Here is a 26,364-nt window from a genome sequence, read left to right on the forward strand (position 1 = left end):
ATCAGTGCTGTCAGGTGCAGTGCTGTTTGAAGATAATACATGAGGAAATGAAAGTCTCAGATAAATAATTGAATGGAGGGGTGGATGGATGGATGGATCGATAGATAACAATTTGGAGGGAACTAATGAACAGCTGGATGTATAGAGATGAGTGTTTTTGTCTGGAATGGTGCTCAGTTGGGATAGGTTGGTTGTAGTGGTTATACAGTCAGTCCTGTTGGGAGAGCAGTTTGAGCAGGGTGTGTGTGTGTGTGTGTGTGTGTGTGTGTGTGTGTGTGTGTGTGTGTGTGTGTGTGTGTGTGTGTGTGTGTGTGTGTGTGTGTGTGTGTGTGTGTGTGTGTGTGTGTGTGTGTGTGTGTGTGTGTGTGTGTGTGTGTGTGTACAGCCTGCCCTGAGCCCTGCACTGCAGTTGGACAGAAGTGAACAGCGACAGCTGGCTGGGAAAACATGATTAGTGTTTGAATTAAAAGGAAATTAAGGGATTTATTATAATCTTATCCAGATTTTGGTTAATTCCCCCCATGCCCCTCAGTCACACCCTTCTGCCACATCTGGACGGTTGCCAACATTTTTCACCGGTGTCATCCCCTGTTCCCCTCTGCCCCCCTCGACTCATTTGCCAGCCATCCCCATATAACCCCCCCCTCCCACACACACACACATACACACATACAGGGCTGTGCACAGACCTTTCAGGAGGCAGGTGTTCAAAATGAAAAAAAGGGTGCATGGGCCTATTTATTTATTCAACAACACACTCATCACAAATTGTAAGCAAGCTAGTCACAGTGCCTCCCGAAGACATGATCTGGTAAAAGAAAGTGGGCTGTTAGCTGATCGTTGATGATTGATGTAAATCTGCTAGTTAGCTAGCTTTATTTTTTATTTTTATTTTTTTACAGATTGTGATTTATCTTCAATTTTCTTAAATACTTAAATAATAACTTCATAATATAATATGAATAATCTTCTAACTCATGATATATTGCTGGCTGGCTCGTGGCTTGTGTAGATATTTTAGTATATGTTGGTTAGCTAGACTCTAAACAACCCGTGTTGCCGCTGCCCTGACACACGTGCAACACCCAACTGCTGAAGGGATGGAGTTGGGGTCGAGGGTTATAGATGCAGCCACACCTCTCTATGTCTTTCTGCCTCTCTCTGCTGTGCGTATCAGACCGAAATATTCATAATGATGTTTATCAAGTGTTAACGCTGCTGTGTGGCAGTACTGTTGATATTTAAACTAGGTAGCTAGCTACACACACTCGACGGGTGACCGCATCTCATATATGTCTGGATACCAGGCATGCGCAATTTCCGTACAGGGCAAACTGGGAAAACAGGCGCTACCCGAGGCACGCGCAAGTGCTGTACAGGGCAGACTAACAGGCGCAACCAACGGACGGGGTGGAGGTGGATGGTGGCGAACTTGATGACATCACAACGACTTGCTGCAGTGGGTTCAGAACAACAATGAGAAAAACTGTATACAAAAATATATATTATACCACCACCCAAAAGGGCACTTGGTGAGTGGGAGGGCAAATGGATGTGCTTTGCACAGGTAGACCCCTATCTGCGCACGTGCCTGCACACAGACACACACAGACAGCACTGTATGCACCGTCCCCTGTTACTAATCTGTAAATATGTGTTTATCTTGACCTCTGTGAGCCTACATTACAGACAGTGTAAGCCTCTCTCTCGGGGACGTGGCCAGTCCAGGGCTCTCACAGTCACAGCAGAAAGAACTGTGTGCTACTTTGTCTCTGTCATAAAGCTGTGTGCTGCCCCATGCTGCTGCCCTGGCCTCGCGGCCCCACACTGCTGCCCTGGCACAGTGGCCCCACGCAGCTGCCCTGGCCCAGCGGCCCCACACTGCTGCCCTGGCCTCGCGGCCCCACACTGCTGCCCTGGCCTCGCGGCCCCACACTGCTGCCTTGGCCTCGCGGCCCCACGCTGATGTCCTGGCCCAGCGGCCCCACGCTGCTGTCCTGGCCCAGCGGCCCCACACTGCTGTCCTGGCCCAGCGGCCCCACGCTGCTGTCCTGGCCCAGCGGCCCCACGCTGCTGTCCTGGCCCAGCGGCCCCACGCTGCTGTCCTGGCCCAGCGGCCCCACACTGCTGCCCTGGCCCCGCGGCCCCACTGCTGCCCTGGCCTCGCGGCCCCACACTGCTGTCCTGGCCTCGTGGCCCTACACTGCTGCCCTGGCATCGTGGCCCCACACTGCTGCCCTGGCTATGCGGCCCCACACTGCTGCCCTGGCCACGCTGCTGCCCTGGCCACGCTGCTGCCCTGGCCACGCTGCTGCCCTGGCCACGCTGCTGCTCTGGCCACGCTGCCCCACGCTGCTGCCCTGGCTTCACAGCCCCACGCTGCTGCCCTGGCCACGCTGCTGCCCTGGCCACGCTGCCCCACGCTGCTGCCCTGGCTTCACAGCCCCACGCTGCTGCCCTGGCCACGCGGCCCCACGCTGCTGACCTTGATTCACAGCCCCACGCTTATCAGCCCTCTCCTCCTCAAACCCAACTCCCACTTCAGAGACAACACACCGCTCTGGGGCGGATTTAGGATTACACACACTGAGATTATCTTCCCCTTTCTTTTTGTGTGCTTGTTAAAGGAGAAACAGATACTGGGATTACCCGCTTCAATCCCAGACTAGGATGACATTTTTATTTTCAGACTGACTGTCTTGAAACCTTACTAGGTTTATAGTGCTATTATTGTAACATAGTGGTTTCTTTTCAATCATTGATTAGCCAGCTAGGAAGTAACCTCTGTTGCTTATGATAAGCTATTTTGTTCCTGCCGTTGTGTTTGTCATTTGAGGTCCCTTGGCTGTGGTACTGGATTCCGTTCACTAGCTCAGTCCAGTACAATGACAGAGCAGAAATAGTCCCCACTGTTGCCCTCGGGCTCCTTCTCTCCACTACCTTACACACAGCTGCTCAATGGGACCGGTTGGCTGTGGGGGATGAGTACATTTCTTAAAGACTTGGGTGTCTATGGTGCTGTGGCACACTGTGCACTTCTAAAACACACACACACATACTTCTAAAAGCATGTGAAGAGAGCTGCTGCTACCGTGTCCCTTTGTTCTCACTAGGCTTTAGGCCTGGTGAGAACATTGCTGTCCTGTATTTTCATGACAAACAGGAAATGCTTAAATGTGTACGGTAAATGGAAAATGTGCACACACAAGCACTGTCGCAGGCGTCTGCGGTCCATACGCAGATTACACAAGCCATGTTGTGCTGACTAAGGGACGTTTGTGTTTCTCCACAGCTGGCCAGAGCCATAGAACTAGACTACAGATCTGAAAAAGAGGTCACGTCTTCTGTGTTGGATTTGAACAGTTTCCATTAATCAGATAAGTCACTCAGTGAAAATAAAGTAACAAAGCTCTGGAAAGTTTCAGAGAAACTGGGGTGTAGCATGATGATGAATGATGCCAATCAAAGCGAGTGGGGCTTGATACTTTCATCTTATGACCTCAGTACGACTCCAGTATTCAGCCCTTTCTGCTCAAACCAGCTGTGATTGTATATGTGCGTATTGAAGTACCATGGTCCAGCATTAAATGACTGTTATGACTCGAGCTATAATAAAAAGGGTGTGGTTCTTTTGTCTCAGACTGTGACCTGTTATATTGGAGTGTTGCACCCCGCTTGCATCTCCTTTGCCTGTGAGTCCTGTGTGAGAGAAGTGTCAGGTAGGAATACAAGAGCCGTGATCAAGTGATCATTTAATGCCGTCACTAGGGGGAGAGAAGCCACGGAAATAAATGAGCGACCGAGAGTCTGTGCCACGAAAGCAATCATCCCGTAACTGCGATGACCCCTCGACGCGTTTAAAGCGGTCATGTAATATCACAGGCCATAGGCTGCCTCATCACACAGCCAAAACATGGAGAATGCATGCATGCTCATCGTGTGTGGCGATAGAGGTTGGTGGAAGAAGATTAGAATCAAAGGGGATCAATAGGAGTGGATCCACTTTGAAAAGCCCCAAGAACCTGGTAGTGTGCAAATAGTGAATAGTGGGGGGAGACAATAAGGGGGAGGCAGAGGGAGGAGGTAGTGAGTGACTAGTAGCTTCTCTTTGCTGGACCTCAGGTAGCCTTGGTCCCCTAGCTGCACCGTCAGCAGCATCACCTCACCCCCACAGCTCAATCAGATCAATAGAGAGAACGCAGCCAGTGTTCCAGGACTCTGTGCTGTGCTATAAGGAGAGGCCATTACTGCTGGTCAGCCCTGTGTCCAGTCTATTGGGGCTATGTCCCGCTCATCCTCCGTCTCCTCAACTGAGAGCTGCTAGTCTTTTATGTAACATTTAATTGAGTATAGCATTCACATCACCTTCTGAGGGGACATTTTATAAGAATAAATTATGTCTATAACTGCCACTGTGAGAGGCATATCTTTGCAGTGCCCTCTCCTGCACTCTGCTTTGTCTGGTGCCCCCTCCACAGAATCACAACGTCTCCTCTGATACAACATGCGTGGGATGTTGGGAAATGAACACCAGCCACTAGGTGGCGTAATGGAGCCTGAACAGCCTGATTGTCTTCCTAAGAGAACTAATTCTGATATGCAGATACAACACAGAATGCAATACTTTTTGAGTCTTACTGACCAAATAGACCAGCCATTCAAACAGGTGAACAGTGGTCCGGAATGGGGTCAATACGGATCACGGGTCCCAACTTTTTTTAGGAACTCAGTCGGGCCTCCAATCCCTGGTGTCATATGATAACACATACGACATGGAAAAATGTGTAGAATTGCAGGAAATTAGCTTTAAAACTGAAAAATGTTCTCTTCACCAACAAGAAGGGTGTGAACAGTTTGGGGTTAATAAATTACAATATCCATTTGGACCTTTGCCACTTCGGACATTTGTGTGACCAGACCTTCTGAAATGGTACTTGAGTACCCTGCAATAGACCATCAAAACATAGATGTAGTGTTGGATGCCAGACTTCAAGTTGTCATTTCCAGTGTGTTAGAACAGAAAGTGGTACGGTACAGTATGAGATGGTTGTGATATCCTAGACAATGACCCAATGGTCCCAACATACACACAGTTTGTTCAAATGGAGTCTTACACAGGAAGCAGGCAATTATAACACTGCTGGTCTCTTTTACCCACTCCTCATTCTCAGTCCTCACACCTACTGTAGTCATCATCCACCCATGCCTAGCGAGACACAAACACACACACACCGACTGTTCCCATGGCATCCACTTACTGGCACCTAGCTGACTGATGATGTGTGATCTGCCAGCCTCACACACGCACACACACGCGCTTAGGTAATGTTGTATCTCTTTATCTATCTTTGCAGGCGAACCCTCCCCCCGTCATCGTCAACGCAGACTCACTGGATGCAGGCCCTTATGTAAATATTTGTTCTGTTGTCTCTGTGTGTGGATGGAGTATCTATTCTGTTGTCTCGGTGTGTGGATGGAGTATCTATTCTGTTGTCTCTGTGTGTGGATGGAGTATCTATTCTGTTGTCTCGGTGTGTGGATGGAGGATCTATTCTGTTGTCTCTGTGTGTGGATGGAGTATCTCTTTTGTTGTCTCTGTGTGTGGATGGAGTATCTATTCTGTTGTCTCTGTGTGTGGATTGAGTATCTATTCTGTTGTCTCTGTGTGTGGATTGAGTATCTATTCTGTTGTCTCTGTGTGTGGATTGAGTATCTATTCTGTTGTCTCTGTGTGTGGATGGAGTATCTATTCTGTTGTCTCTGTGTGTGGATGGAGTATCTATTCTGTTGTCTCTGTGTGTGGATGGATGTGTCTCATGGTCACAGCATATAAGATCACATTTACTCACCATGTGGACCTATTTCATTATCTCTATTGACCTGCCTCTACAGCATGAATATGATGCAGTTATGCATTTAGTATGGTAATGTAAGAGATTTAAATAGTTTCTACTGTATTCCTGTAGGATTTGTGGATTGAGAAAAGACTAATATTAATAGTAAACATGATTATATTTGTGTGTTTATTGTCAAAATCTGGATATAATAGCCAAAACCAGCAATGCTATTTGTTTTATGTATGTCTATGTTTCATTCCGTGGTTATTAAAAATGATTCTATTGAGATGAAAGATTAGTACATTTTTTATGTTCCTTTTCTGTTTTTTATTATTTCTAGGATGTTTTCATGTTAATACATGATGATGATGATGTACCTGACCTGTATGTGTTTTGTGTTGACAGGTAAATGGCAGTGATGGGATGTTTAAATATGAAGAGATCATTTTGGAGAGGGTGAGTTTCACTAACACCTTTATAACCACTCATTATTTGAATGTCTTGTGATCAAATGTATTCTTTTCAAAGCCTTTTGTTAAACACGTGAGCTTTTCCCACTAGATGGCACTAATAAGCTCTTTTTGGCTTTATTAAGGTTTCTCAGTGCAGTAAATGTTGCTATTCTCTTTCACCCCTTTAAATTTGTGTGTATTAGGTAGTTGTTGGGAAGTTTTTAGATAACCTATTAGATATTACTGCACTGTCGGAACTAGAAGTACAAGCATTTCGCTACACTCGCATTAACATCTGCTAACACACATCTGCTGTGTATGTGACCAATAACATTTAATTTGATTTGATATACAAAGAGTACTGGTATTGAGTCAATGTGTAGGAGTAGAAGGTAGTTGAGGTAATTAAGGTCAAATGTACACGTAGGTACGCGTAAAAGTGAATAGGCAATGAGGATCGATAATAAGTAGCAGCAGCGTATGCACATCGTCATCATCAGACCCCTATAGGCCTCATACTGCACCTTTCAAAAGCACACACATTAAATAGTTCAGAAGCAAAAGCCATCTCCCCCTACACACACACTCTCAGGACCCTTGACAGTTGCACTTGTCAGTGACAGAGTTCAGTCTATAGTGGAGCGCAGACATACTTTATGTTCCTGCTCTTGTTATTCCACCCACAGATAGGTGCAGAGCTGTTTTCTCCATCTCCCTCTCCGAGTGGCATTTCTGCATGCAGGGGCTTAAATAAACTAGATAAAATCACACTTTAAAAGGTCTGTGGGTGTGGAACATTTGGTGGTCGGGCCCAGTGCACTCCTTTTGGCTCAGGAGCAGCGCACTGGGAGGCCTCAGCCTCGCTCTGTCCTAATTGGTTGTGACCGTTTCTCATTAATTATAGAAAATAATAAAGTGAAGTCTTTTCTCAGTTGTCTTGTTTGGAGCCTGTCTCTGCAGCTGTCAGATAGAACAGCACGCCTGGGCCTACTGGATCCAAATATGGGTGCTTTGCCATTCTGGGGGAGAGGTGGGGGAAAGGGGGGTACATATAGAGAAAAAGGGAAGTTTTGTACCATTCAAGTCTTTAGAGAAATGAGGCTTCGCTGACTCTCATCTTCTCTTCTACTTATGAATCTGTCCATTTTAAACAAAACAATTACACCCAAACCATTTGGACAGCTTCATCTTACATACATTTAGAATAAAGTGACTTGATCTTAGAATGTAGTTTGTAGTATGAAGTAAATTCAATGTGAGGAAGATGCACACACACATGCATGAGAAAGTGCCATGGTTATCAGTAATGTTGAATTCCCCTGAGCACTCTTCATAGATCACATGTTCCCCTGAGACTTCAATACCATTAAGAAGAAGCCCCTTCTCCCCCCTTGAGTCCACACACCTTGAGTGGGACGGGACCCATCACTTAGTAGAGCTCTGTGTGCCTGCATGCACGTGTGTGAAAGTGTACGCGGGCTGCACGCCAGAGGTGGCTGGTAGAATGAGCTATAGGAGGATAGGCTTATTATAATGGCTGGAATGGAATAAATGGAAACCAGTCAAACATGTGGTTTCCATATTTTTGGTGTGTTCCATCCATTACAATGAGCTCTTCCTCCTATAGCTGCCCCCACCAGGCTCCTCTGCTTCACGCTCACAGACGACGCTGGGCCTCCTCTGCTTCATGTGTGTGCGTCTCTATATTATATCTCTTCTATGTGTAATGCCTCATAACCACTGCAGGGTAACTCTGGCCTGGGCTTCAGCATCGCTGGGGGGATGGACAATCCACACATCCCAGATGACCCAGGGATCTTCATCACCAAGATCATCCCTGGAGGAGCTGCAGCTATGGATGGCAGGTTGGGGTGAGTTAGTCCCCCCCCCCTCTCTCACTTCACCATTTCCCTTCCGCCAGGCAGTCAGAGGTGTGTGTGGGGGGGGGCAGTGCCTCTACAGCCCACTGCCCCCAGGCTCTGTCTGTGTTTCCACTAAGTTGTGATTCACTGGGAAGCCAAAGTCTAAAACATGCAAATGATGATCGAGAGCTTTCGGTGTACTGCCGGCCTATGTGTTTTTTATTTTATTTAAACTTTATTTAACTAGGCAAGTCAGTTAAGAACAAATGTTTATTTACAATTGATGGCCTACCCCGGACGACGCTGGGCCAATTATGCGCCCTCCCTATAAGATATTACAGTGCCTTATTACACATGATATGCCTTATTACACATGATATCACAGTGCTTTAGACCACTGTGCCACTCGGGAGCCCAGTTTGTGTTTGTTTTTCTGTGTGTTTGTGCTGTTGACTAGTCTGACTAGTCTGTTGATTCTATCCATATTGTACAGCCTGTGGATTGACATTAATTCCATAATTATGATTCAGTAGGCAAACGGATAAATCATCATATAGTGTAGATACAGTGAGTGTACAAAACAATAAGAACGCCTACTCTTTCCATGACCTAGACTGACCAGGTGAAAGCTATGATCGCTTATTGATATCATTTGTTAAATCCACTTCAAATCAATGTAAATGAACGGGAGGAGACGGGTTAAATAAGCATTTTTAAGCCTTGAGACATGGATTGTTTGTGTGCGCCATTCAGAGGGTGAATGGGCAAGATAAAATATTTAAGTGGCTTAGAACTCAGTATTAGGAAGGTGTTCTTAATGTTTTTGTACACAGTGTATATTATGTATGTGTATATACAGTACTAACAGCGTTGTAAAATATGAACGTTGTTTCCCCTCGTCTCCCCAGGGTGAATGACTGTGTGCTGCGTGTGAATGAGGTAGATGTGTCTGAGGTGGTTCACAGTCGGGCGGTAGAGGCCCTGAAAGAGGCTGGCCCTGTGGTCAGGCTGCTAGTCAGGAGAAGACAGGCCCCTCCTGAGACCATCCTGGAGATCAACCTGCTTAAGGGGCCCAAAGGTCAGCTATATGTAGTACATATATGAATGAATCCTCATTGTGAGGACCAGGATTTTCTTGGCCCCTATAACTTAACTGTAATGTATATATGAATATGTATATATGAATAGCGGGTAAATAGTCATTTTGTTGTCTCTTGGTGTCTTTCTAATGTATTTTATATAAAACATTTGATTTAGAATTGAATGTAATATCTGTTGTTCTTGTCTATAACTCTTCTTTACAGGAAGAGTAGCTGCTGCATGTGCAGTATCTGATGGGGATCCTAATAAACTAAACTAAATTCCCCTGGGTAATTCTAGGTCAACTCTGAAATTGGAACATACATTTAGATTATTTTTGAGAATTTGAATTGTCCCCATTGAAGATTTTGTGCAATTTTATGTTCTTGACTGTCCTCTTTGCGCTTCTCACCCTCAGGCCTTGGCTTCAGCATTGCTGGGGGGGATCGGCAACCAGCACATCCCTGGAGACAACAGCATCTACATCACAAAGATCATCGAGGGCGGGGCCGCACAGAAAGACGGACGGCTGCAGACTGGAGACCGCCTGCTAGCTGTAAGAACATAATTTTCATCTTTGTTCATTACCTGGGCTTACCCCTGCTTCGATGTAGCAGAGGTGGTTTGGTGAAGCCAGAGTGAATGCCTAGACTTAAGCTCAGCAGCCTAACACAGTCTTTAATTGTGTAGAAACCCCGGGTTCCACACACAGTCAATTACACAGATAGTATCGTAGGTCACTGAGCTCTAATGGATGCCCTAGAACAGTCTTGATTCCCTTACTGTTTAGTGATCCATACCCTGCACACATCAGGACACTGCCACTTTGGTGGGTGCCTCTGTGCCCATCCCTGGACGTTTCTCAAGAGAGCCAGGCAGGGCGACGCGCATCAGCGTTTATGGCCCTGTGTGTGATTGATACTGTGCTGGAGACTGGGTTCAAACAGCCCAGCTGCTCCCCGGCATATTCTGTTCTACACCGGCAAAAGATAAAGAGAACCACCTCCCAGGCTGAATGAGTGACTACGCTGTTAGAAAAATATGAGATGTGTTTAAGACTGCCATAAATAAGAACAAAGCCATTAAGCACTGCTACCTTTGTTCAGGGAAGAGCCGTGAGTGACTACAGCTGCCCAACACTGAATCCCCACTGCACTGTTTTCATCACGGTACACTTCTGGACGGATGGCCGTATCATTTGTGCTATTTGATCAAAGTTTATCCCCGAAATCCATGCATTTATCTGTCGACACAATGATGCAGATGTGGTGGCTCCGTAAATATGTAATCTCTTGCAACTGTACCTATATGGAGCAGCTCTGTTCAAAACCTTTGAAATATTATCACATACTTTATCTTAGTAGTACACAGTAACAGTAGTGTATGATTGATTTGGGTGTCGCTCAGACAAACTAAAAGAGGTAGCTATAAGCCTCAGTGTTGTGGACTTGAGGATTTAACTGTGGTCTGTGTGCTGCAGGTGAACAACATCATCCTGCAGGACGTGCGTCACGAGGAGGCGGTTGCGGCGCTGAAGAACACCTCTGACATGGTCTACCTCAAGGTGGCCAAGCCCGGACCCGTACACCTCAACGACATGTACGCCCCGCCGGACTACTCCAGCAGTACGTATCTTCTTCTGCTAGCTACTGTATTCACCTATGGCTCAAACTAAACACCCCGCCCCCTCATACTCACATACTGCTCACAATGCATTACAACTACAGTTGAACATTCCAGGCGATGGATGCCTCAATGGTACTGTACCAGCACACACAGTTTGTTTTAATGGAAGACCCTGCGATAATGACACTGGTGGTCTCTTTCCACACTCCTTATTCGCAGTTTATACCTTAAAAACCAACCCATGCATCAGTTGTTAGAAGAAGGCTCTGTTGATTTGCATTAGCTTTAGGTCAGGGGTCACCTTCTTGACTTGAAGAGCAATTTGTTTTCCACACACACAAAAAATAGTTTAGAGGGAGCTACAGAAGACGTTTGAGCCCTTTTCAAGCGCAATAGTGGCAATATCTGATATTCAGCACCACAGATAGCAGTTAGATCAAATTACCACGAAATCTGGCAATTCAGGGTCACCGAGCAGTGGCTGTCTAGTGAAGTTACAGGGAGAATCAAATCTTGTGAACATACATTAAATATGCTACAGAAGTAGTGTAACTTTTTTATTTAAAAACCTACAAATGAAGGACGTTGTTTTCAAGGGATTCATTGAAATACCCACATCAAGCCCCGCAAGATATTGAATAATGAAACACAGGTACACAAATATTATAATGCAAACAGAAGGTTTGATTGTAATAGACATTTATTATACTGATTTAACAAAAGTTTTTGTTTATTTACTTTGCTTATTTGGATTTTTACGAATTATCTTTGAAAGACAGGGCCCTGAAAAGCGGACGTTTCTTTTTTTGCTGAGTTTAATTGTTTGTTTGTTGAGGAAATCTATACATAGCAATGGAGAGCCGTTGGTTGCCGACCCCTACTGTAGGTACACAACATTGTCCGTATCACAGGGATGTTTATGGATTATCTCAGTGAGTGGTAGAGCTGTTTCAGTGTGCTCTCCTCGGCTTGGCTGTGCCCAGACTCCTACATGGTGCAGACATACTGCTGCCCACTGACACACCAAGCCCAGCTCTCTCTCTCCCACTGATTGTGGAGGCTTTCTCACATCCCACCCACTTGCTCAGGAGAACCTATGGCCTGGGGCTCCTGCCAGCCACACACATCGATTTACTGAAGAACCACACACACACAGACACAAAATACCTGTACTGGAATATATGTCATTATTACAGGTATACTATATTGTACTAAACAATGTGTATGTCAACCTGTGATTTATTATCAAAGGGCCTATACAGTAGTACTGTATATGTTCATTATTATTTTGTATGTGTGGTTTCCATGACTTGAGCAAGCCCCTTATACTGACATAAAGGAATAGTTCACTATTTTACAGCATGATGTTAGACTGTTCCTCTCCCTGAAAGTAGGCTATGAGCCATGATAAATTGTAATCCATAGTTTGGTTTTCTTTAAACAGTCACTATAATCTTCAGCTAACTTTTTAAAATAATTGGAAGTAATGTGGGCATGTGATCCCCTCTGACCAGAATCACCTGAAATCAACTCAAATAATCTCCATATTTGGTTAGATGTTACTTACAGTTGATCTAGAAATAAAAATATATAAAATAAATATATAAAAATACGAATAAACATGATCACATACCCCTATCGAAAGGTTGCTGGATTGAATCCCCGAGCTGACAAGGTAAACATCTATCGTTCTGCCCCTGAACAAGGTAATTAACCCACTGGTCCCCGGGCGAGCGGTTGGGTGAAATGCGGAAGACACATTTCAGTTGAATGCATTCAGTTGTACAACTGACTAGGTATCCCCCTTTCACTAAAATTGATTTTTAGCTAGCGGTGGCTATAGTTAGCTGATGTTTGTGGCTGTTTAAAGAAACGTAACCTGGCCCATATACGACTTTCAGGGTGAGGAACCATCTAACATCATGTTGTAAACTAGTGAACTACTCCTTTAAGCCAGCTCTGAAAGTATGACCTATAGTCAGATGTTCTTCAAGGGATTTTAGAGCCATGAGTCATAAGTACTGTAGCCCCATGATGGAATGTAAATCTGGGAACTTTCTAGACTTTAGCTACTCAAAATCTCTGGTGTAGGACATACTGTGGTCTCACACATCTATTGTATTTCTGGTAGAGAATACCCACACTGACTAATCTGTAGAGAGAATACTGTCTTTAATGGGCCATAGATTTTTTTAACAGGCATCGCCACATGTATGATAGTGTTATGAGTTGATCCCTCTTGGCAAGAGTGCTGCCAGGCCTCCAGTGGACCACTGTTTTAATCATTCCTCCTTTCCATCTACTGGTCTGGCCCTCCCTGCCCTCCCTCCAGCCTTCCCCACCATGGTGGATAACCACATCAGCCACAACTCAGGCATGGCCTACATGGGAGCTATGGAGCCCAAGCCCGTCTACAGCCAGCCCCCCCAGGTCACGCCCTCCAGGTACTCCCCAGACCCACGTCACATGCTGGGGGAGGAAGACTTCACCAGGTCAGTACCATTTTTTTGCTTGTATTTTTCTTTATTATCTCATTGTTCTACAGCACATAAATAATTTTACAGGATGATATAGCTATGCAGTATAATTCACAAAAGGGGAATTATATTTTACCAATAAGGCCCGGCGGGTGGTATATGGCCAATATACTATGAGCTGTTCTTATGTACGACGCAACGTGGAGTGCCTGAACACAGCCCTTAGCCGTGGTATATTGGCCATATATCACAAACCCCTGAGGTGCCTTATTGCTATTATAAACTGGTTACCAATGTAATTAGAGCAGTAAAAAGAAATGCTTTGCCATACCTGTGGTATGCGGTCTGATATACCATGGCTGTCAGCCAATCAGCATTCAGGGCTCAAACCACCCAGTTTATAATATGTTGTTTACCATGTGAATGTAAGTTTTAAGAGTAGTTTTGACAATCCAGGGTTAGTCACTTTCTCGTGTCAAAATAGCACAGGGCCACCAGAGCGCAGTAAGAGGGCTTTTTGTTGTGAACTTTAGAATATTAATTATTTAATTTTGGTGTGGTGACCGTTGCTTTACCTGGCGTTCCCCGGTGTTGTGGCTTTCTTTGGTGATATGTATGTAGATTGATGTAGTTTAGTGGGCCTCCAACAGTGTGGCAATGTGTTTGTCTCTGGTTGACTAGCTGGGCAAGGAGGGTTCAGTTTTGTCTGAGGTGGCAATGTATAGCCCAAATACCTCAAAGAAGCCCTCTCATCCCAAAGTCCCTCCTCCTTGTTCTGTCTTGGCCAAACACTGAAACAACATTCACAGAGCTTGATTTCAGAGCTTCAGATTCACCTTAATATCCCGAGCTATTGTGTGTGCATGTGCAATGTGTGGCAATGACTGTATGGTTCATGTGGGCGTGTGTTTGTGTGTATCCAACTGTGTAGTTTTACAATGTTTGTGTGTAGCAGTTTCTATATATGTGCATGTATGTATGTGTATTTGTCCTGTGTAATTGTCCCGTATACTGTACATGTGTTTTCTGTGTTTGTGTCCTACTCAAGCCCCATTCACTGTGATTTCTGTACTCCCCCACCAGGCCTGAACCTATTTACAGTGTCATCCACAAACAACCTGGGGACAGCGGGGTACCCCTGGGTCTCTACAGCGGGGGGATACCCCGGGACACAGGCTACTGTTCTGGCCAAGGCCCAGTCCCCTCCTCTGGCAGGTACTAACCCAGTGGCGTCGCTTGGTCCGCTTAGCTAATCTTACTAACTAGCTACAGCCCTGTGTTGTCCTACCTTCACCCGCCTCGCCACACCTGTATCTGGGCTTGGCAGTAGACTGTGGTGTCTGGAGACAGGGGAGAAGTGGTGATAGAGGGGGATCACCATGGCAAAGGTTTAGGGACGTGGCTCCACTTTGAGACTAGAGGAGGAGGAGAGATGGCAGCAGATAGAAGAGAAAGGGAAGTTAGGAGGGAAAAGGAGGAAGGAGTGCTGTTTGTGCTGACAGAGCTCTCTTGTAAGGGAGGGTGTCCCATCTATGTCTGATAGAATCTTTCGGTCTGCGTGTAACAGTCTACATGTCTTACCTCTCCATGTCTGCTCCTGCTTTTACTGTTGGTGGTAATACTCACAGTATACATCTAGAAAAGCCTTTACAGTGCCGTGTGTCACTTTTGTAAGGTTAAAATAACCACAGCGGCTTCGATAATGATCTGCTTTGACTACCTGTCTAAGATGGATAACATCTGAAACAGCCCTCCCCCAAGTGTGAAAGTGTTCTACCGGTATTGGTTTCATCCTTTGTTTTGTATATCCAGAGTTAATATTTAATCGTTGTTTTTCCTACACTGGCATGCTCCATTTTGACTTCACATCTAACCTCCATTTACTTATTGCTTGTGTTTCTGAACACCATTTTACATTAAGAGTAAAAAATACTATGTGCTAATAGTGTTAAATCATCAAACTGATCATAAATATGAATTAGAAACAGAAGCATTAGTACAGTCCTGAGCTGAGAGCAGCCCTAGCCTGAGCCGGCTGACTGAGTTATACCTGCCCTTCACAGAGACACACGTCTCCACAGGACCGCTCGCTGGCACAAGCTGCTCAATTCCATCTGGCAGGAGCCGAGTCTAACCAAGGCCCGAGTCCCCAGCCAAGCCACTGTCATTGTCCTAGCTTCCCTACTGAAAACCTCTACGGCAGATATATGGACAGAATGTCTGTTAGTGTGTGTCTGGCTTGTTTATGAGTGTGTATTTAATGTAATCTACCTGTCTCTGTGTGTGTAGAGTTGATTCGTTTTATGTGTTGTTGTCATATATTTGTGTTGCGTGTCCGCTGTCTGTCCTACCTCCCTCATCAATCACCATGTAGTCATGGATGAATGCCTTTGTTGCTCGTTGCATGCCACGGTATTTATGATTGTGTAGAGTATGCGTGCCTAATCTATGTCAGTGTGCATGGATGCCTGTGTTTGTGTGTGTGTGTGTACAGAACATGCCACCAGTGCCTGTGTGTATGTGCCAGTGTGTGTGCATACAGTATATGCTTGCAAGCAGGTGTGTGTAGACAGACTGAGGGGGTAAAGTGAACAGATAATATTGGGAGGAGGTGTAACTGGAGGCTGTCATCACACACACGCGCGCAGCACAGGAATGTTTTGCCTGCTGCTGTCCTTATGTAAATATAAACACTGGGCTGTGGTTTTCCAATAAATGTATTGGGAAGTGAGAGGCTTATCCAGCACGGGGCAGCAAATGAGGAGTGCCGGACATTCCTGCAGCTGTCGTGATTCATCTACACTCTGGGAAAACCAGGCCATGCACCCAGGTCCACCCCCCCCCCCTCCTCACAAAGGCAGCCCACGCTGCCAACATTAATCACATACACTGATCTACTCAGACATTTCCTCATAATGTGCTGACGCATAGACACACACACACACACATTAATGTTGGCTCCCTCACGTTGCAATATAACTCATACACACACACATAAAGACACTTGTTGGTATACATTACATGCATACCCACCCAGACAACACACACATCAACACACATGCCCCTGGTCTACAAACACACACATGCCCCTGCTCTGTCCTCCAGGGCCTATACAGTATGGCAAGTCTGCTTCAAACCTAAACAGAGAGACGTTGTCACGGATGACATCATCCCAACAGACTTCCAGTCCAGTCAGACTAGATCAACGTCTAGATGCATCAGATTCCCTGCTGTCGGATAGGAGAGAGACCTCCCTGGAGCCCAGAAGGATTTGCATAGGATTTTATTCTCATGGTTTTTATTGGAAGATGATTATTCTAGTGTAGAGCGAGGGCTTCCCGAGGAGTGGAGCTAGATTCAGTCAGAGAGAGAGGACCGGAATTGTCTGCCCTGTGTCCATCTACGACACCATGCGTCCCCCTCAGTGGTGCTGCCATCATCTCAGACACATTCACCTCTCCATCTGACACTACGACCTCCTCTCTGCATGGTGGAGGATATTCTGGAGACAGAGAACCTACGACACCATTCTGTCCTGAAACAACAGACCCTAGATGAGGAGGGATACATACCATGCTATGTGAAGTAGAGACCATTATAAACAGCGGCCCAATCACCACGGTAACCAACGACCCCCTGGATCTAGAAGCCCTCATCCCAAATCACATGTTATTGTTAAAGTTGAAGCCTGACCTACCCCCTGCAACCTTTCAAAACAACTACCTGTACATCAGACGGCATTGGAAGCAAGTCCAGTACATGGCCGACACATATTTTGGAAGAGATGGACACAGGAGTACCTGCAACAAAGTGAAACGCAGCTTTAGTGAAGGAGATGTGGTTCTGGTCATGGACCCCACTGCACCACGTAGTGCATAGATACTCGGAAAGGTTCTTGAGACCCAGCCTGATTCCAAGGGGTTAGTAGGTGCAGTACGCTTGAAAACAGGAACCAACATTATATAAATGTTGGTTCTTTTTTTAACCTTTATTTAACTAGGCAAGTCAGTTAAGAACAAATTCTTATTTACAATGACGACCTAAACCGGCCAAACCCAGACGACGCTGGGCCAATTGTGCGCCACCCTATGGGACTCCCAATCGCAGCCGGTTGTGATACAGCCTAGATGGAAAGCGCATTCAAGTTCAGTAAAGGGTGGAATCACTCTGTGTGACTGTGTTCGTCGACAGACTGTCTCCACCTCCTCAAAAGTCTCTCTAAATCCCTCTCATTATTTATTTCTCTCTCTCTCGATTTCACATTAAATACAATTGGGACTGGTGTGTAGGAGCCAAATAGGTCATTTTGTATATTTGCATGTTTTCAATACATGATGCATGTCTGTTTTATGTGTGTTTGCCATTAATCCTCTGTCAAGTGTGTGTGTACCCCCTCTACTGGCCAATGGAGAATACAGTTAAAAGGCATACATTCTCCAAGGCCTACTGGGAGTGACTGGAATGGCAGCACACAGTCTTTTGACCATACCAGACCATGTGTACCATGCTGTTTGTTTCTTTAGTTTAATGATCAGAATTAGTTTTGGTAGAATTGTGAACACTTTTGTACCCATGTATTATTATTTTTCAACTTGAAATCAAACTCTGGACATTGGATTTGTCTGCGTCAAGACTAACATTTCACCACTCTCCATTGTGGCTAAATGACTAGAATGGAAATTGTATTGGGACAATTTTATTGGACAATTTAGCCACTACAGGAACCATATGCAGATATCTTAGTATACAGTATGTCACTTTTGTTTTTATAGGCTGTGTGACCTTTTTATTTATCCAGGTTAATCTCGTTGAGATAAAATATATTTTTCAAGTGAGACCTAACGACGAGAATGGTGTTTGTTTTTGAGTGTGCGTCTTTGCTGAACAATACCACAACCTGAACTGTTTAGCTGGGCGCTATCAGAGAGTAAAGAATGTATATTGGCCAGGACTGTTTGCCCCGAGACTAGATACTGTAAACACAACAGGAATCTACAGAGCAGTGCAGCAGGTGAGCTAATCAATAACTTGGTGTTGTTCTTCCATTGTGAATGCGCTCAACCTTTGACTGGTAAGCTTTGAGAGCACCACAGGGATATATACACATTAGCAGCAAGCCCTTCTATGGCCCTTCTATGGCCACTGGAAACCATTCATAGATGGGGGAAAGATTAGAACAGGGTAATCATAGTTCAGGATCAGTTGAACGCCTGAGTTAGTCTAAACTGTTAATCATTCATTGCGCCTGGTTTATTCTTAGCCGCTCTGAGAGGCTTAAAATATCTTGAACCGTCTGTCGCCTTTTCCATGTCAAATTAGAATGAAATAATAGGTCTAGGAGGAGAGAGGCAGTGGCGGTAGAATCCACTGGAGAATGTGAAGGTGAAAACTAGAAGGACAAGAGAGCAGTCTTTCTTTCATCTATATATACCAGCCCTGCATACTTTGGGCTTGTGAGCCTGCTACAGAGAGAGAAAGAAAGGGAGCTAATGTTTAACACTGAGACTTGGTCTGTCTGTCTGCCTATGTTTGTGGAAAATGTTGGTCCGCAGTGTCCACCATTAATCAGCCAAGCAGAACCAATTACTGGGCTGAGGCGAGGGAGAGCCAGAGCAGAGTGCTGGGGCAGCACGACCCGCTAAACCCCACATCTCCATTCAGAGCATTAGGACTGGGCTGCCTCAGCCTCGGCCAAAACACTGAGGGGAGGGGGATGGCTGGTTACAGAGAGGGAGAGGCAAAGCGAGAGAGGGAGAGAGAGAGAATAAGATAGACAGGCCCATAGAGGCATGGAGAGAGGAGAGGGACAGGCATAGAGAGTAAAGGTTTTATAGCACCATAACGGTTTACATTCCTGGCGTGGATGAAAAAACAGGGGAAGGGAAGTCAGGTCCCAGAATTGCCCAAGCATTTTTTTCTTGATTTTAGGATTCCATACATGTGCTGGCACAAAACACACATACACATTTACTTGAGAGCATCAGCACTCAAATAACTCAAACAGCATGTAGTCTGAAGGTCTTCCCATCAACATCCCACTCCCACCGCCTTTTGCTGTGATACACAGCCCTCTGAGCCACACAAGGGAAGCCTGGGCAACAAAATGAGGAAGCTTGGAACGGGGGAACCTACCCTGGCTGTTTCCTGTAGGATGTGGTTCTGTTCTGTAGAGATGGCTCTGGTCTAGTCTGTGTGGGCGGGTGAGGTTTAAGTCTTGTCCTACTCCTCATTAGCAACAGAATGTAACAGCCAACAAAGTGGAGCTGTATCTCATCACACAACATCCTGAGATTACGTCTGTACACAGCGAGCCTCAACCAGAGCTCCTCTCACAAGCAGGGCAAAGATAGAGAGTGGGGTTAAAGGGGACTTTGAGACGTTGCTTGGAGTTGATGTAATAATGTACCACAGTCAATAGCCACCATGTTTGCAGTGAACATCTCATCCTCCATGTCATTTGTGAGAGCTCACCCCAAGCCGCTGAGGAAGTGACTGTCATTCAGGAGCAAACACAGGATCCTCAGGTAACCATGGTGATGCATGTGTCTGAGTTGGAATGGTCCAATACTGTCTGGTCCGATGTGCGGGGTACAACGATCTTCTTGTGTCGTTGCATGCGGTTGTTTTTAAGATGATCTCTCTCGTGTGCTACTCACGTTTGTGACTCCGTTGTGTATGTAAGGGTGATATTGTTTTTCAAAAAGGTATTCATCCTTCAGAAATATATATAGAAAGGAGCCTCTGCAAGGCAAAATTGTACATGGATGACAGAAAGAAAAGGAGAGTGTGTATGTGTGTGGTCAGTATGGGCTTATTACATCTCTGTGACTCATCCTCCCATGTGGGAACAAACCTAATGCAGTAATTGCAAAAAGACTTGCCTACTATAGTTCCTGACTTTCACTGCCAAACAGGCTTTATTCACATGCTCTAATTTGAGACTATGGGCATGAATCTTAAATGTATAGACTCTCAATTGAGGAAATGTATAATTTAAGGGTATTGTAACAGTCCAGGATGTACTGATATGGGTTTTAGATCATGAGATATTTATTCAAGTACCATCCAATCATTGCTCTTCAGTCAGTGCCTTTCATTTATGTTATTAAACCTTTGTGAAACCATATAAAAACGTACCATGCCTCTTCATATGTTATACTAGAACAATCAGGATTGTTTTCAGTCAGGACCTGAAACTAACGCTAGGAAAGTATGTATGCATTTGCTCCCATTGATGTAAAAAGGGTCTCTACAGCAACTTGGAGCACAGCCATTAGGGATTGAGTAGGAATTGTTATTGTGGACCGCAGGCTGAGTACTAGAGCGAAGACCACTAATGGGAACCATGTGGAGAGTTTTGTTGAGACGGGCTCTCTCTCTGTGTGTGTGTGTGTGTGTGTGTGTGTGTGTGTGTGTGTGTGTGTGTGTGTGTGTGTGTGTGTGTGTGTGTGTGTGTGTGTGTGTGTGTGTGTGTGTGTGTGTGTGTGTGTGTGTGTGTGTGTGTGTGTGTGTGTGTGTGTGTGTGTGTGTGTGTGTGTGTGTGTCAGCTTCTAGGGCATCTGCGGTGTGTCTTTGCCTTACAGTCTGAGGCATGTTCTCAGAAGTCTTTTGATGGTCCCTAGCAGTGGTTTGGCCTCTCCAGGATCCTCAGTCCAACACAGTCTGGAATTCAGCCTGCCTGATGATGACTCACAGCGGCTAAAGCTAAAACCGAGCTGCAGCAGGAGCAGTCAAGTGTGGGGCTGCTGCTCGGTGTGTGTGTGAGTTTCAGGGGGCAAATTGTTCATCCAAAGACTGCATGGCTTGGTGGGCCCTGTTGCGCCAAAGCATTGTTCGAGGTGAAGTCGAATCATAATCATGTTCTTCCTATAGGCCTATTACCAGTGTAGTTCAGCATATTTGAAAGTGCTGTCTGTATTTAATTTCCCTTTTCTCATTTTTTTTCCGTTCCATTTGTGGAAAGGATGTTTATTACTTATTTGAATGCTGGGATTGTTTCCTCTGCAAAAGCATATGAAAGTGTTCACTTTCAAAAATGTATAGAAAGTGCTACTCTTCAGGCTCCGCTGCAGCATATTCCAAGGATTGTATACTTACTGCAAAATGAGAGATGTATATGTCACTTTTTCCAGAATACAAGAGAGTCCCATGTATGAGCAAATGTTGGTGTGGGCTGTTTCCTAAACTGCCTCTGTCTCCCCTTTTGTCTTTTTGTCTTTCATCCCTTTTCCCTCTCTCTCCTCCCTCTTTTGCTCTTCGTCTCTTTCTCAACTTCTCTCTCTCCCATTTTCTCTCCTTATCTCCATTCTCACACTCTGTCTGTCTCCGTCTCTTTCCTGTGCTCCCAGTCCCGCCCTGCGCCCTGACGCTGTCGCTCTGTTTGGCAGGGAGCCGCGGAAGGTGCTGCTTCACAAGGGCTCCACGGGGCTGGGCTTCAACATCGTGGGCGGCGAGGATGGAGAGGGCATCTTTGTCTCATTCATCCTGGCTGGAGGACCAGCAGACCTGAGCGGGGAGCTGAGGAGGGGAGACCGCATCCTCTCGGTCAGTGGCTTATCGGTCCTCGCAACGAACAAACCAGCCAGCTAACCTGTGGCAGGGCTTACACATCTGAGATATTTGCTTAAAACATACTTACAGCAAGTTGTAAAGCTTCTACAGTAGTTAGTGATTTGTCATAATGACATATATAGCTACAGCTGTACATGGTTTAGCACTGAAGATTTACCATCAAAGACTTGCCTTTACAAATAGACAATTTTAGCAATGTAGAGAGGAGTAGACCCAAAGGAGTAACAAGATAAAGATGATACCTTGGGCAGCATGGAGTCAAAGTAATCAAAAGAGACAGCATTGGACCATCTTCCAGTCAAGTTCACAGCTCTCATATAAATCAATAATCTCTTATAGCTAACGCAAGGCCCCCCATGATGACAGATGGGTACCTTTTTGGAGGGCCCATCTGCTCAATGGCCCTGCAAGAATTGTGAACCAGGCATTTTCTCTAGTCACAATCCTCTTAATCATGCCAAGGTCATTCTTCCACTGATTGAAAACGAATCATCAAGCTGGTGATCCAAGAAAGAAAGGAATGATAGGCTGAGGCTCTCCTCCACATCCTTATGTCAAAGCCAGGTAGTCCCATTCCCTTGTAGGCTAAATATCTCTGTGAGGAACAGTGCTGGTTTGTCCATTGACCTGGTAATCAAGGCTCCATGGCTGAGGTCCTGCCCTGTGCTGTGTGTCTCAGGTGAACGGGGTGAACCTGCGGAACGCCACACATGAGCAGGCAGCTGCAGCGCTGAAGCGGGCCGGCCAGACAGTCACCATCATTGCCCAGTACCGACCAGAAGGTAGGAGTTTCTCTCTCTCTCACTCACACACCAAAAACCTTGGCCAGGCCAGTCACACACGCCATCGTGCACATGTTGATTTTGTCTGTGGACAGGTCAAAACACACATGAAACATTCATGGACATTTAGCTAGCTTGTGTTGCTAGTTAATTTGACCTGGGAGATAAACATTGGGTTGTTATTTCACCTGAAATTCATATAGTATTTTTTTTTTTTTTGCTGGATCTTTGGTGAATTTTGACCGGTAGTCATACAAAATCATATGTTTCTCTACTTTGATGATTAATCCACAGATGAAATGGGAAACCTAGTTATCTTTCATTAATCTCTCCTCGTTTCATCTTTCAATCACCCTCGTGGGTTAGTATGCTCGTGAAAACCAATGAGTAGATGGGAGAGGAGGAACTTGCAGAGCGTCGAGCAAGTTCTATTTTAGCATCTGGCTACGCAGACGCTCGAGCAGTTTGGAGGAAATTATTGAATAACATGTACACTGAACAAAAATGTGAACATGCAACAATTTCTAAGATTTTACTGAAATACAGTTCATATAAGGAAATCAGTCAAAAGGAAATCAGTAAATTGGAATAAATTAATTAGGCCCTAATCTATGGATTTCACATGACTGGGGATACAAGATAGGCATATGTTGGTCACAGATACCTTAACAAATAGGTCGGGTAGGGGCATGGATCAGAAAACCAGTCAGTATCTGGTGTGACCACTATTTGCCTCATGCAGCGCGACACATCTCCTTCGCATAGAGTTGATCAGCGAGCCTCCCAAGTGGCGCAGTGGTCGAAGGCACTGCATCACTACAGACCCGGGTTCGTTCCCAGGCTGTGTTCGGGAGTCCCATAGGGCGGCGCACAATTGGCCCAGCATTGTCCGTGTTAGGGAAAGGTTTGTCTGGGGGGGGGCTTTACTTGGGTCATCAAACTCTAGCGACTCCTTGTGGCAGGCCGGGTGCCTGCAGCCTGACCCCGGTCATCAGTTGAATGGTGTTTCCTCCGACAGATTGGTGCGGCTGGCTTCCAGGTTAAGCAGGAGGGTGTTAAGAAGCATGGTTTGGCAGGTCATGTTTCGGAGGACGCATAACTCGACCTTCGCCTCCAGAGCCCGTTGGGGAGTTGCAGCATTGAGACAAGATTGAAATTGGGTTTAAAAAAAAGAGGTAAAACACTAAAAATAAATAAAATAATTATTGATCAGGCTGTTGATTGTGGCCTGTAGAATGTTGTCCCACTCTTCAATGGCTGTGTGAAGTTGCTGGATATTGGTGGGAAATCGAACACGCTGTTGCACACGTCGATCCAGAGCATCCCAAACATTGTGGCATGTTTGGGGAGTATGCAGGCCATGAAAGAACTGGGCCATTTTCAGCTTCTAGGAATTGTGTATAGATCCTTGCAACATGGGGCCATGCATTAACATGCTGAAACATGAGGTGATGGGGATGGATGGATGGCATGACAATGGGCCTCAGGATCTCATAACGGTATCTCTTTGCATTCAATTTTTTTAATTTTTAATATTTCACCTTTATTTAACCAGGTAGGCTAGTTGAGAACAAGTTCTCATTTGCAACTGCGACCTGGCCAAGATAAAGCATAGCAGTGTGAACAGACAACACAGAGTTACACATGGAATAAACAATTAACAAGTCAATAACACAGTAGAAAAAAATGGGCAGTCTATATACAATGTGTGCAAAAGGCATGAGGAGGTAGGCGAATAATACAGTTTTGCAGATTAACACTGGAGTGATAAATGATCAGATGGTCATGTACAGGTAGAGATATTGGTGTGCAAAAGAGCAGAAAAATAAATAAATAAAAACAGTATAAAAAACAGTATGGGAATGAGGTAGGTGAAAATGGGTGGGCTATTTTCCTATAGACTATGTACAGCTGCAGCGATCGGTTAGCTGCTCGGATAGCTGATGTTTGAAGTTGGTGAGGGAGATAAAAGTCTCCAACTTCAGCGATTTTTGCAATTCGTTCCAGTCACAGGCAGCAGAGTACTGGAACGAAAGGCGGCCAAATGATGTGTTGGCTTTAGGGAAGATCAGTGAGATACACCTGCTGGAGCGCGTGCTACGGATGGGTGTTGCCATCGTGACCAGTGAACTGAGATAAGGCGGAGCTTTACCTAGCATGGACTTGTAGATGACCTGGAGCCAGTGGGTCTGGCGACGAATATGTAGTGAGGGCCAGCCGACTAGAGCATACAAGTCGCAGTGGTGGGTGGTATAAGGTGCTTTAGTGACAAAACGGATGGCACTGCGATAGACTGCATCCAGTTTGCTGAGTAGAGTGTTGGAAGCCATTTTATAGATGACATCGCCGAAGTCGAGGATCGGTAGGATAGTCAGTTTTACTAGGGTAAGCTTGGCAGCGTGAGTGAAGGAGGCTTTGTTGCGGAATAGAAAGCCGACTCTTGATTTGATTTTCGATTGGAGATGTTTGATGTGGGTCTGGAAGGAGAGTTTGCAGTCTAGCCAGACACCTAGGTACTTATAGATGTCCACATATTCAAGGTCGGAACCATCCAGGGTGGTGATGCTAGTCGGGCATGCGGGTGCAGGCAGCAATCGGTTGAAAAGCATGCATTTGGTTTTACTCGCGTTTAAGAGCAGTTGGAGGCCACGGAAGGAGTGCTGTATGGCATTGAAGCTCGTTTGGAGGTTAGATAGCACAGTGTCCAATGAAATTGCCATCGATAAAATGCAATTGTGTTTGTTGTCCGCAGCTTATGCCTGCCCATACCATAACCCCAATACCACGGGGCACTCTGTTCACAACGTTGACATCAGCAAACCGCTCGTCCACACGACGCCATACACATCGTCTGAAATCTGCCCGATACAGTTGAAACTGGGATTCATCCATGAAGAGCACACTTCTCCAGTGTGCCAGTGGCCATCGAAAGTGAGAGTGTTCCCACTGAAGTCGGTTACGACTCCTAACTGCAGTCAGGTAAAGACCCTGGTGAGGATGCAGATGGGCTTCCCTGAGACAGTTTGTGCAGAAATTCTTCAGTTGTGCAAACCCACAGTTTCATCAACTGTCCAGGTGGCTGGTCTCAGACGATTCCGCAGTTTAATAAGCCCGGATGTGGAGGTCCTGGCGTGGTTACATGTGGTCTGCGGTTGTCTGGTCGGTTGGACGTACTGCCAAATTTGCTACAACAATGTTGGAGGTGGCTTGTGGTAGAGAAATGAACATTCAATTCTCTGGCAACAACTCTAGTGGACATTCCTGCTGTCAGCATGCCAATTGCATGCTCCCTCAAAATTTGAGACATCTGTGGCATTGTGTTGTGCGACAAAACTGCACATTTTAGAGTGGCCTTTTATTGTCCCAAGCACAAGATGCACCTGTGTGTTAATCATGCTGTTTAATCAGCTTCTTGATATGCCACACCTGTCAGGTGGATGGATTATTTTGGCAAAGCAGAAATGCTCATGAACAGGGACGTAAAGAAATTTGTGCACAACATTTCAGAGAAATAAGCTTTTTGTGTATATGGAACATTTCTGGAATCTTATTTCAGCTCATGAAACATGGGACCAACAATTTACATGTTGCGTTTATATTTTTGTTAAGTATGTGTACATTTATTTTTCATCACTTGCGCACACAACGTGTCTGGTCTAGTCAGGGTGTAACCCACA

The 26,364-nt window shown here is 45.5% G+C and overlaps 1 pseudogene; it reads left to right on the forward strand.

Moving 5' to 3' along the window:
- Positions 1 to 26,364, forward strand: part of LOC123993358 — a 131,515-nt pseudogene that overhangs the window by 70,128 nt on the left and 35,023 nt on the right.

The sequence above is a fragment of the Oncorhynchus gorbuscha genome, linkage group LG13 (genome assembly GCF_021184085.1).
Source record: "Oncorhynchus gorbuscha isolate QuinsamMale2020 ecotype Even-year linkage group LG13, OgorEven_v1.0, whole genome shotgun sequence".
Classification (NCBI taxonomy): Eukaryota; Metazoa; Chordata; class Actinopteri; order Salmoniformes; family Salmonidae; genus Oncorhynchus; species Oncorhynchus gorbuscha.